The following is a 9,717-nucleotide window of genomic DNA, read 5'->3' on the forward strand; positions in this document are numbered from 1 at the left end:
GCAGGTGAGTGTCTAAGGGACTCAGCCATACATATACATGTATCCATTCTCCTCTAAACTCCCCTCCCATCCAGGCTGCCACATAACAGTGAGCAGAGTTCCATGGGCCATAAGGTAGGTCCTTGTTGCTTACCACGTCCATGCCAAACACCCTGTTTCTTCCCCCTATCAAGTCCATTTTTAGACTATACAGAATTAAATGTTTCAAGTTATATCTATATCTTAGATATAATTAAATTCAAACTAATTTTAAAAGAATAAGTCTATAATATCACTATTTGTAAAATGATTAATCAAATCAAATTTCTGTGCTCTCAAAATTATGAATTTAGAAATACCCTTATTCTGTTACGTATTCCTACTTTTCATAAAGCACTCATAATCTTTCATGCACAGTGTTGACAGATCTTCTACAAATAAAGTTTCTCAGACCACTTATATCGGAGTTATCTGGGATGCTTTTTAAAAATGCAGACTCCTGGACCATACTCCAGCACCAGTAAATGAAAATCTCTGGGAATAGAATCCAAAATCACCTTTCTAAACAAGCTCCCCAGGAAATTTTTATGTATTCTAAAGTTTGGCAAACATTGGCATTCCCTCTATATCCTGAGAATAAAGAAAAAGTTAGATTTTTGTTTAGCTTTTGGTCACCTAATCTGCTACATACACATACACATTATTTGGAAATAATAATCCATTCTATCTGATGGATGCACACACTAAACTGATGTATTAAAGAGCCACCAAAATACCATGCTTTACATAAAACAGTTTATTTCTCATGGGTTGTCCCAGGTAGGTGGGTGGCTCCAATCCAGGTGGTCACTTAGGGATCCAGGTTACTTCTGCCTTGCTGTTCTGCCTCCTCTAGAGTGTTGGCCTCATCTTCATGGCTCATGGTCAACACTGGCTCTTATCATCATGTCCACAATTCAGCCATCGGTCCACAGTAGGGAAAGGAGATGAAGTGGAGAGCAATAAAATGAGGTCTACAAGTTGTATGGCTTCCCTGGTGACTCAGATGGTAAAGAAACTGTTTGCAATGCAGGAGACGCAGGTTTGATCCCTGGGTCAGGAGAAGATCCCCTGGAGAAGGGAATGGTTACTCACTCCAGTATTCTTGCTTGGGAACTCCCATGGACAAAGGAGCCTGGCAGGCTACAGTCCACGGGGTTGCAAAAGTTGGACATGACTGAGCAACTAACACTTCTCACAAGTCATATACTTCACTTCTGTTGTTGTTGTTTAGTCCCTGAGTTGTGTCCGACTCTTTTGTAACCCCAGGGACTGAAGCCGGCCAGGCTCTTCTGTCCATGGGAATCTCCAGGCAAGAATACTGGAGTGGGTAGCCATTCCCTTCCCCAAGGCATCTTCCCAAGGATGGAACCTGTGTCTCTTGTCTTCTGCATTGCAGTCGAGTTATTTACCACCTGTGCTGCCTGGGAAGCCCAAACATGATCACATCTCTGATTAAATCCAGTTCATGACTTCCAGTTGCACTTGGGTTAAAGAGTCTTTCAGTTGGAAAGAAAATAAACCCAACATAATCTAGATAATCTAGATTATCCCCCAAGAAAGTGGGAAGTGGAGGCAGGGGATTGACTCACATTATGAAAAAAATTCAAGGGTAGATTATTTTTAGGTTCAGCTAGATGGAAGTGACTCAAGTGAGTCAAATGCTCTCATTTGTCTATGTTAGTTTTATTGTCAGGTAGGTTCATCATTTATGATAGGTGCTCGAAACCCCAGGCTTATATTCTACATTCACAACAATCCCAACAGAAAGAAATTGACTCCTACCCAGCTCCAGAACTGTTCTGTTTCTTTTGATTTAACTGGCCTGCTGCTGCTGCTGCTGCCAAGTCGCTTCAGTCGTGTCCAACTCTGTGCGACCCCATGGACTGCAGCCTACCAGGCTTCTCCGTCCATGGGATTCTCCAGGCAAGAACACTGGCCTAGATATCAACATATGGTTCAGATGTCCAGAATCGATCACTGAAGCCAGAGGTTTACAATGTTTTGATTGGCTATGTCTGCAGTTCAAAGTGAAATCAGATTCACCTATTCACATGTAAAGGAAGTTAAGAGTCGTTCCTTTGGGAAAATCAGGGAGCAGACCTAGAAGAAATGGATTCCAGACAGGTCAAAACACAGACATTTATTATAGTTCATCTCCTAGCTGCACACCATCCACACATCTTTTTCTTATACCTAAAAATTCAAAAATTCCCCAAGCTTACATTAAGCAATAATATCATGTGGAATCAAAAACATATGTTATCAGCACCAGGCACTTGTTACCCAGTTACTGCTCCTAGGCTGAGTCTAGACTCTTACTAATGTACATTTCTCCTGGCTCAGAAACTTATTGCACAATGATATTTAATCATCTCCAACAAACATATATTTGTGAGGAGGAAACAAAATAGCTACCATAAGAATTTCTACTTGAAAAAGAGGAAATGGGAGGAAGAGTGGCTTACAATATACTATTTGCAGGACAGGAGTAGACGGATCTCTTGTTCTGGCTTTAGAGTGAATTTCTTGAGAACCTCTTTTGTCTACTCCGGGATCTGTCTTCTAAGAGGATTTTGCTAGTCCTCTGTCCTCTATGGCCATCGCTGAGAAAGGCACTGGGGAGTGTTTACTTCCTGAGCTTCATAGCCTTCTCCTGGTGCTGTTTCTGTTAGTGTGGGTTTAGGATCCTGGCTGAGTACTGCCTTGGGAGTTGAGCAATCACAGCCTTGAGTTTATGGGTGTTGCAGTTTCTCTGGAAACCCAAGTTCCTTAAAAGTTTAGTAAACTCAACCAAATGTTGAGTTTAGTAAACTCAACCATGTTTCCTATAAATTCAGGGAGTTAGCAACAAAAGCCAGTGTTGGTACTTCAGGCCAATCCTTGACTCCAGATCCTAAAGGGATAGTTTCTGTCTTCTAATAATTAACCTTGGTGCTCTTGTCAACAGATGTGGGTGCAGCTCCTGTTTTCAGTCTTATCTTCTAATTTCATTCTACCCTCCCCACTTTTGCCAGCATTAAATTTAGACTGAAACAGAGGACTTTACTTTCCAAACTCCAGTTATAAAGTTTCTGACTCCTGGTTGGTTGGGATTTCAGGATAAGGGTTAGGGGCTGCTGTTAGTGTTTTCACTGCTTTCAGACAAACCGATGTTAACTGCAGCTTGCCCCTTTCTTAAAGGACCTCACTAAACCTCACAAGAAGGAACCAGTACTTTACTGATTTTTTTTTTAAAAACACATCCTCAAATCTCCAGTCTCAGTAGACCCACACTCTGAGCCCCAAGATACTACAGATAGATAACCAATTGTTGTGTTTCGTTTCTCAGCTAAAGCAGTGTAAGCAGATAAGGTAGGGGATTCCTGGTAAACGAGAACCAGGAATGGTTTTCTTGACAGAAGAGAGGCCATTTTGGTCGAAGCCACTCTTTTTTTTTTTTTTTTTTTTAATCTAAACCTTCCCACAATGCTTGCCCTTGGACAGGCCTCAGTAACACTGATCTTAAGAGAACAGAAGGACAAACTTAGCAGGCAAGAAAAGTAACAATAACAAAGATGACAAACCAGTTGTAAAGAATCCCAGCTCTATTTCGGTGGTAAAGACAAGCCTAAAGCACTGTCTTGAGCTGTTTTGCAGAATTTAAATCCCCTACTCTGGTGCTCCACTACCAGATCAATTGGAATCTAAGGAGTGATGATGTTGACCTTTTCTGACCCTCATGACTTCAATTAACTAAAGCTTGGGCTCTGTCAATCTCTGTCCCAATTCTATGCTGAACTCTATTCTCTGCATGAATTGACATGTACTCTTAGCTTAAAACTTCCCCAATTTTGCTGTTCTGAAACCTTGTAACTCTGACTGGGACTTGAATCCACACGGCCCGGACTCAAACCCAGCCAAAATCCACAAACTTTTAACTAAAATCACACACCTAGTTTCAGGACTTAATGAAGCTCAGTGACAGATTTTAGAGTGAACCGCACTCCACAGACAGAATGTAGGCCATCTCAAAAGGCAAGGTGGCCTCAAAATATGGCATGGTTAGTTTTTATGGGCTTGGTAATTTCACAGGCAAATGAGTGGGAGGATTATTCAAGCTATTTGGGGAAAGGGGCAGAGATTTCCAGGAATTGGGCCCCACCTACTTTTTTGGTCTTTGATGCTCATTCTTAGAACTATCCTGGCCTTGTGGGAGTGTCATTTAGCTTGTTGATGTGTTATATAGAGCATATACTGAGGCTTAAGGCCTAATGGAAGTTGTTGACTCTGTCGACCGTTTTGAATCCATTTGGTTCAAATCAGTTTTTGTAGTGTTCGTAGTCCTCGGACTATGTCATTCTTTCAACGGTTGTGCCCTGCCTTTTTTACTCATGTGCCAGTTTGAGGAGTCTGGCTGCAAGTAATAAATCCTTCCTTCTCCTGATCTTTGGCTTGGTTGTGTCTTTTGGTTCAATATCCTTCAAGAAGCTGAAATGGAGCAGGACTCTGTGCAGCCTTCCCAGGGAAAAGTCTTTTTCATATCCCTCTTTCTTATTTGTAGGCAATAGAGTTCATTCAGCCTCCTTGACTTTCCCTGAATTCCAAAGGGCAAGTTCAAACTGTTGTTGTTGTTCAGTCACTCAGTCATGTCTGACTCTTTGTGACCCCATGGACTGCAGCACACCAGGCTTCCCTGTCCTTCATCTCCTGGAGTTTGCTCAAACTCATGTCCATTGAGTCAGTGATGCCATCCAACTATCTCATCCTCTATCCCCTTCTCCTCCTGCCTTCAATCTTTCCCAGCATTAGCTTCAGCATCAGTCATTCCAATGAATATTTAGGATTGATTTCCTTCAGGATTGATTGGTTTGATCTTGCAGTCAAAGGGATGCTCAAGAATCTTCTCCAACACCACAGTTTGAAAACATCAATTTTTCAGCACTCAGCCTTCTTTATGGTCTGACTCTCAAATCCATACATGACTACTGGAAAAACCACAGCTTTGCATATATGGACCTTTGCCAGCAAAGTAATGTCTCTGCTTTTTAACATACTGTCTAGGTTTGTCATAGCTTTTCTTCCAAGGAGCAAACGTCTTTTAATTTCATGGCCGCAGTCACCATCCACAGTGATTTTGGAGCCCAAAACAATAAAGTCTTTCACTGTTTCCATTGTTTCCCCTTCTATTTGCCATGAGGTAATAGGGTCAGATGCCATGATCTTTGTTTTCTTAATGTTGACCTTTAAACCAACTTTTTCACTCTCCTCTTTCAACATTATCAAGAGGCTCTTTAATTCCTCTTTGCTTTCTGCCATAAGGGTGGTGTCATCTGCATATGTTAGGTTACTGATATTTCTCCCAGCAAATTCCAGCTTGTGCTTCTTCCAGCCCAGCATTTCTCATGATGTATTCTGCATAGAAGTTAAATAAGCAGGGTGACAATATACAGCCTTGATGTACTCCTTTCCCAATCTTCAAACTGTTACTAATCGCAGAAGGGAGGGAATGCAGAAACAAGAGAGGAGTAATCAAGGAAACAATAATGTCGCCTTGGGGTAGGGTCCTGGTTCCTCCTCAAGGAGTATACATAATATCTTTAGGTCTTTGTTGAAGGTCAGGAAGGGCGGCGGTGAGGAGATACCCCTCAATCAAGGTAAGGAGCAATGGCTCCGCTTTGCTGGAGCAGCCTTGAAGAGATACCCCACGTCCAAGGTAAGAGAAACCCAAGTAAGATGGTAGGCATTGCAAAAGGGCATCAGAGGGCAGACACACTGAAACCATACTCACAGAAAACTAGTCAATCTAATCACACTAGGACCACAGCCTTGTCTAACTCAATGAAAATAAGCCATGCCCGTGGGACAACCCAAGACGGGCGGGTCATGGTGGAGAGAGCTAACAGAATGTGGTCCACTGGAGAAGGGAATGGCAAACCACTTCAGTATTCTTGCCTTGAGAACCCCATGAACAGTATGAAAAGGCAAAATGATACAATACTGAAAGAGGAACGCCCCAGGTCGGTAGGTGCCCAATATGCTGCTGGAGATCAGTGGAGAAATAACTCCAGAAACAATGAAGGGATGGAGCCAAAGCAAAAAGAATACCCAGCTGTGGATGTGACTGGTGATAGAAGCAAGGTCCGATGCTGTAAAGAGCAATATTGCATAGGAACCTGGAATGTCAGGTCCATGAATCAAGGCAAATTGGAAGTGGTCAAACAAGAGATGGCAAGAGTGAATGTCGCCATTCTAGGAATCAGCGAACTAAAATGGATGGGAATGGATGAATTTAACTCAGATGACCATTATATCTACTACTGCAGGCAGGAATCCCTCAGAAGAAATGGAGTAGCCATCATGGTCAACAAAAGAGTCTGAAATGAAGTACTTGGCTGCAATCTCAAAAACGACAGAATGATCTCTGTTCGTTTCCAAGGTAAACCATTCAGTATCACAGTAATCCAAGTCTATGCCCCAACCAGTAACACTGAAGAAGCTGAAGTTGAATGGTTCTATGAAGACCTACAAGACCTTTTAGAACTAACACCCAAAAAAGATGTCCTTTTCGTTATAGGGGACTGGAATGCAAAAGTAGGAAGTCAAGAAACACCTGGAGTAACAGGCAAATTTGGCCTTGGAATACGGAATGAAGCAGGGCAAAAACTAATAGAGTTTTGCCAAGAAAATGCACTGGTCATAGCAAACACCCTCTTCCAACAACACAAGAGAAGACTCTACACAGGGACATCACCAGATAGTCAATACCGAAATCAGATTGATTATATCCTTTGCAGCCAAAGATGGAGAAGCTCTATACAGTCAACAAAAACAAGACCAGGAGCTGACTGTGGCTCAGATCATGAACTCCTTATCGCCAAATTCAGACTTAAATTGAAGAAAGTAGGGAAAACCACTAGACCATTTATGTATGACCTAAATCAAATCACTTATGATTATACAGTGGAAGTGAGAAATAGATTTAAGGGCCTAGATCTGATAGATAGAGTTCCTGGTAACTATGGAATGAGGTTCCTGACATTGTACAAGAGACAGGGATCAGACTATCCCCATGGAAAAGAAATGCAAAAAAGCAAAATGGCTGTCTGGGGAGGCCTTACAAATAGCTGAGAAAAGAAGAGAAGCAAAAAGCAAAGAAGAAAAGGAAAGATTTAAGCATCTGAATGCAGAGTTCCAAAGAATAGCAAGGAGAGATAAGAAAGCCTTCCTCAGTGATCAATGCAAAGAAATAGAGGAAAACAACAGAATGGGAAAGACTAGAGATCTCTTCAAGAAAATTAGAGATACCAAGGGAACATTTCATGCAAAGATCGGCTCGATAAAGGACAGAAATGGTATGGACCTAACAGAAGCAGAAGATATTAAGAAGAGGTGGCAAGAATACACAGTTCTTCTGTGTATTCTTGTACAGAATACACAGAATTCTGTGTATTCTTCTTGTACAGACAAAAAAGATCTTCATGACCCAGATAATCACGATGGTGTGATCACTCATCTAGAGCCAGACATCCTGGAATGTGAAGTCAAGTGGGCCTTGGAAAGCATCACTATGAACAAAGCTAGTGGAGGTGATGGAATTCCAGTTGAGCTATTCCAAATCCTGAAAGATGATGCTGTGAAAGTGCTGCACTCAATATGCCAGCAAATTTGGAAAACTCAGCAGTGGCCACAGGACTGGAAAAGGTCAGTTTTCATTCCAATCCCAAAGAAGGCAATGCCAAAGAATGCACAATTGCACTCATCTCACATGCTAGTAAAGTAATGCTCAAAATTCTTCAAGTCAGGCTTCAGCAATACGTGAACCGTGAACTTCCTGATGTTCAAGCTGGTTTTAGAAAAGGCAGAGGAACCAGAGATCAAATTGCCAACATCCGCTGGATCATGGAAAAAGCAAGAGAGTTCCAGAAAAACATCTATTTCTGCTTTATTGACTGCCAAAGCCTTTGACTGTGTGGATCACAACAAACTGTGGAAAATTCTGAAAGAGATGGGAATACCAGACAACCTGATCTGCCTCTTGAGAAATCTATATGCAGGTCAGGAAGCAACAGTTAGAACTGGACATGGAACAACAGACTGGTTCCAAATAGGAAAAGGAGTTCATCAAGGCTGTATACTGTCATCCTGCTTATTTAACTTATATGCAGAGTACATCATGAGAAATGCTGGACTGGAAGAAACACAAGCTGGAATCAAGATTGCCGGGAGAAATATCAATAACCTCAGATATGCAGATGACACCACCCTTATGGCAGAAAGTGAAGAGGAACTACAAAGCCTCTTGATGTAAGTGAAAGTGGAGAGTGAAGAAGTTGGCTTAAAGCTCAACATTCAGAAAACGAAGATCATGGCATCCGGTCCCATCACTTCATGGGAAATAGATGGGGAAACAGTGGAAACAGTGTCAGACTTTACTTTTTTGGGCTCCAAAATCACTGCAGATGGTGACAGCAGCCATGAAATTAAAAGACGCTTACTCCTTGGAAGGAAAGTTATGACCAACCTAGATAGCATATTCAAAAGCAGAGACATTACTTTGCCAACAAAGGTCCGTCTAGTCAAGGCTATGGTTTTTTCTTGTGGTCATGTATGGATGTGAGAGTTGGACTGTGAAGAAGGCTGAGCGCCGAAGAATTGATGCTTTTGAACTGTGGTGTTGGAGAAGACTCTTGAGAGTCCCTTGGACTGCAAGGAGATCCAACCAATCCATTCTGAAGGAGATCAGCCCTGGGATTTCTTTGGAAGAAATGATGCTAAAGCTGAAACTCCAGTACTTTGGCCACCTGTTGTGAAGAATTGACTCGTTGGAAAAGACTCTGATGCTGGGAGGGATTGGGGGCAGGAGGAGAAGGGGATGACAGAGGATGAGATGGCTGGATGGCATCACTGACTTGATGGACTTGAGTCGGAGTGAACTCTGGGAGCTGGTGATGGACAGGGAGGCCTGGCATGCTGCGATTCATGGGGTCACAAAGAGTTGGACACGACTGAGTGACTGAACTGAACTGAACTGATGGAACAAAGCTACTGAAGATAATTTCAGCTAGCTATTTAAAATCCTAAGAGATTTTTGTGCGTGGTGTTAGAAAGTGTTCTAGTTTCATTCTTTTACAAGTGGTTGACCAGTTTTCCCAGCACCACTTGTTAAAGAGATTGTCTTTATTCCATTGTATATCCTTGCCTCCTTTGTCAAAGATAAGGTGTCTGTATGTACATGGATTATCTCTGGGCTTTCTATTTTGTTCCATTGATCTATATTTCTGTCTTTGTGCCAGTACCATACTGTCTTGATGACTGTGGCTTTGTAGTAGAGCCTAAAGTCAGGCAGGTTGATTCTTCCAGTTCCATTCTTCTTTCTCAAGAAAGCTTTGGCTTTTCGAGGTTTTTTGTATTTCCATACAAACTGTGAAATTATTTGTTCTAGCTCTGTGAAGAATACCATTGGTAGCTTGATAGGGATTGCATTGAATCTATAAATTGCTTTGGGTAGTATACTCATTTTCTCAAAATGGATTAAAGATCTAAACATAAGACCAGGAACTATAAAACTCCTAGAGGAGAACATAGGCAAAACACTCTCCGACATACATCACAGCAGGATCCTCTATGACCCACTTCCCAGAATATTGGAAATAAAAGCAAAAATAAACAAATGGGACCTGATTTAACTTAAAAGCTTCTGCACAACAAAGGAAACTA

At 41.8% G+C, this 9,717-nt stretch overlaps 1 long non-coding RNA gene across 2 annotated transcripts; it reads right to left on the minus strand.

Annotated features, from left to right (window-relative positions):
- Positions 1-760: 760 nt before the first annotated feature.
- On the minus strand, positions 761-6,511 carry LOC147371070 (uncharacterized). Of its 2 annotated transcripts, XR_015165782.1 has the most exons (3): positions 2,487-6,498; positions 1,804-2,121; positions 761-915 (listed from the first exon to the last, which is right to left on the minus strand). It is a non-coding gene; the product is annotated as an uncharacterized LOC147371070 (long non-coding RNA). The 2 variants fall into 2 exon arrangements; XR_015165781.1 differs by having other exon boundaries at positions 761-2,121; positions 2,487-6,511.
- Positions 6,512-9,717: the final 3,206 nt, after the last annotated feature.

The sequence above is a fragment of the Bos grunniens genome, chromosome 6 (assembly GCF_055505025.1).
Source record: "Bos grunniens cultivar Pamir isolate PY7600 chromosome 6, Bosgru_T2T1.0, whole genome shotgun sequence".
NCBI classification, from domain to species: domain Eukaryota; kingdom Metazoa; phylum Chordata; class Mammalia; order Artiodactyla; family Bovidae; genus Bos; species Bos grunniens.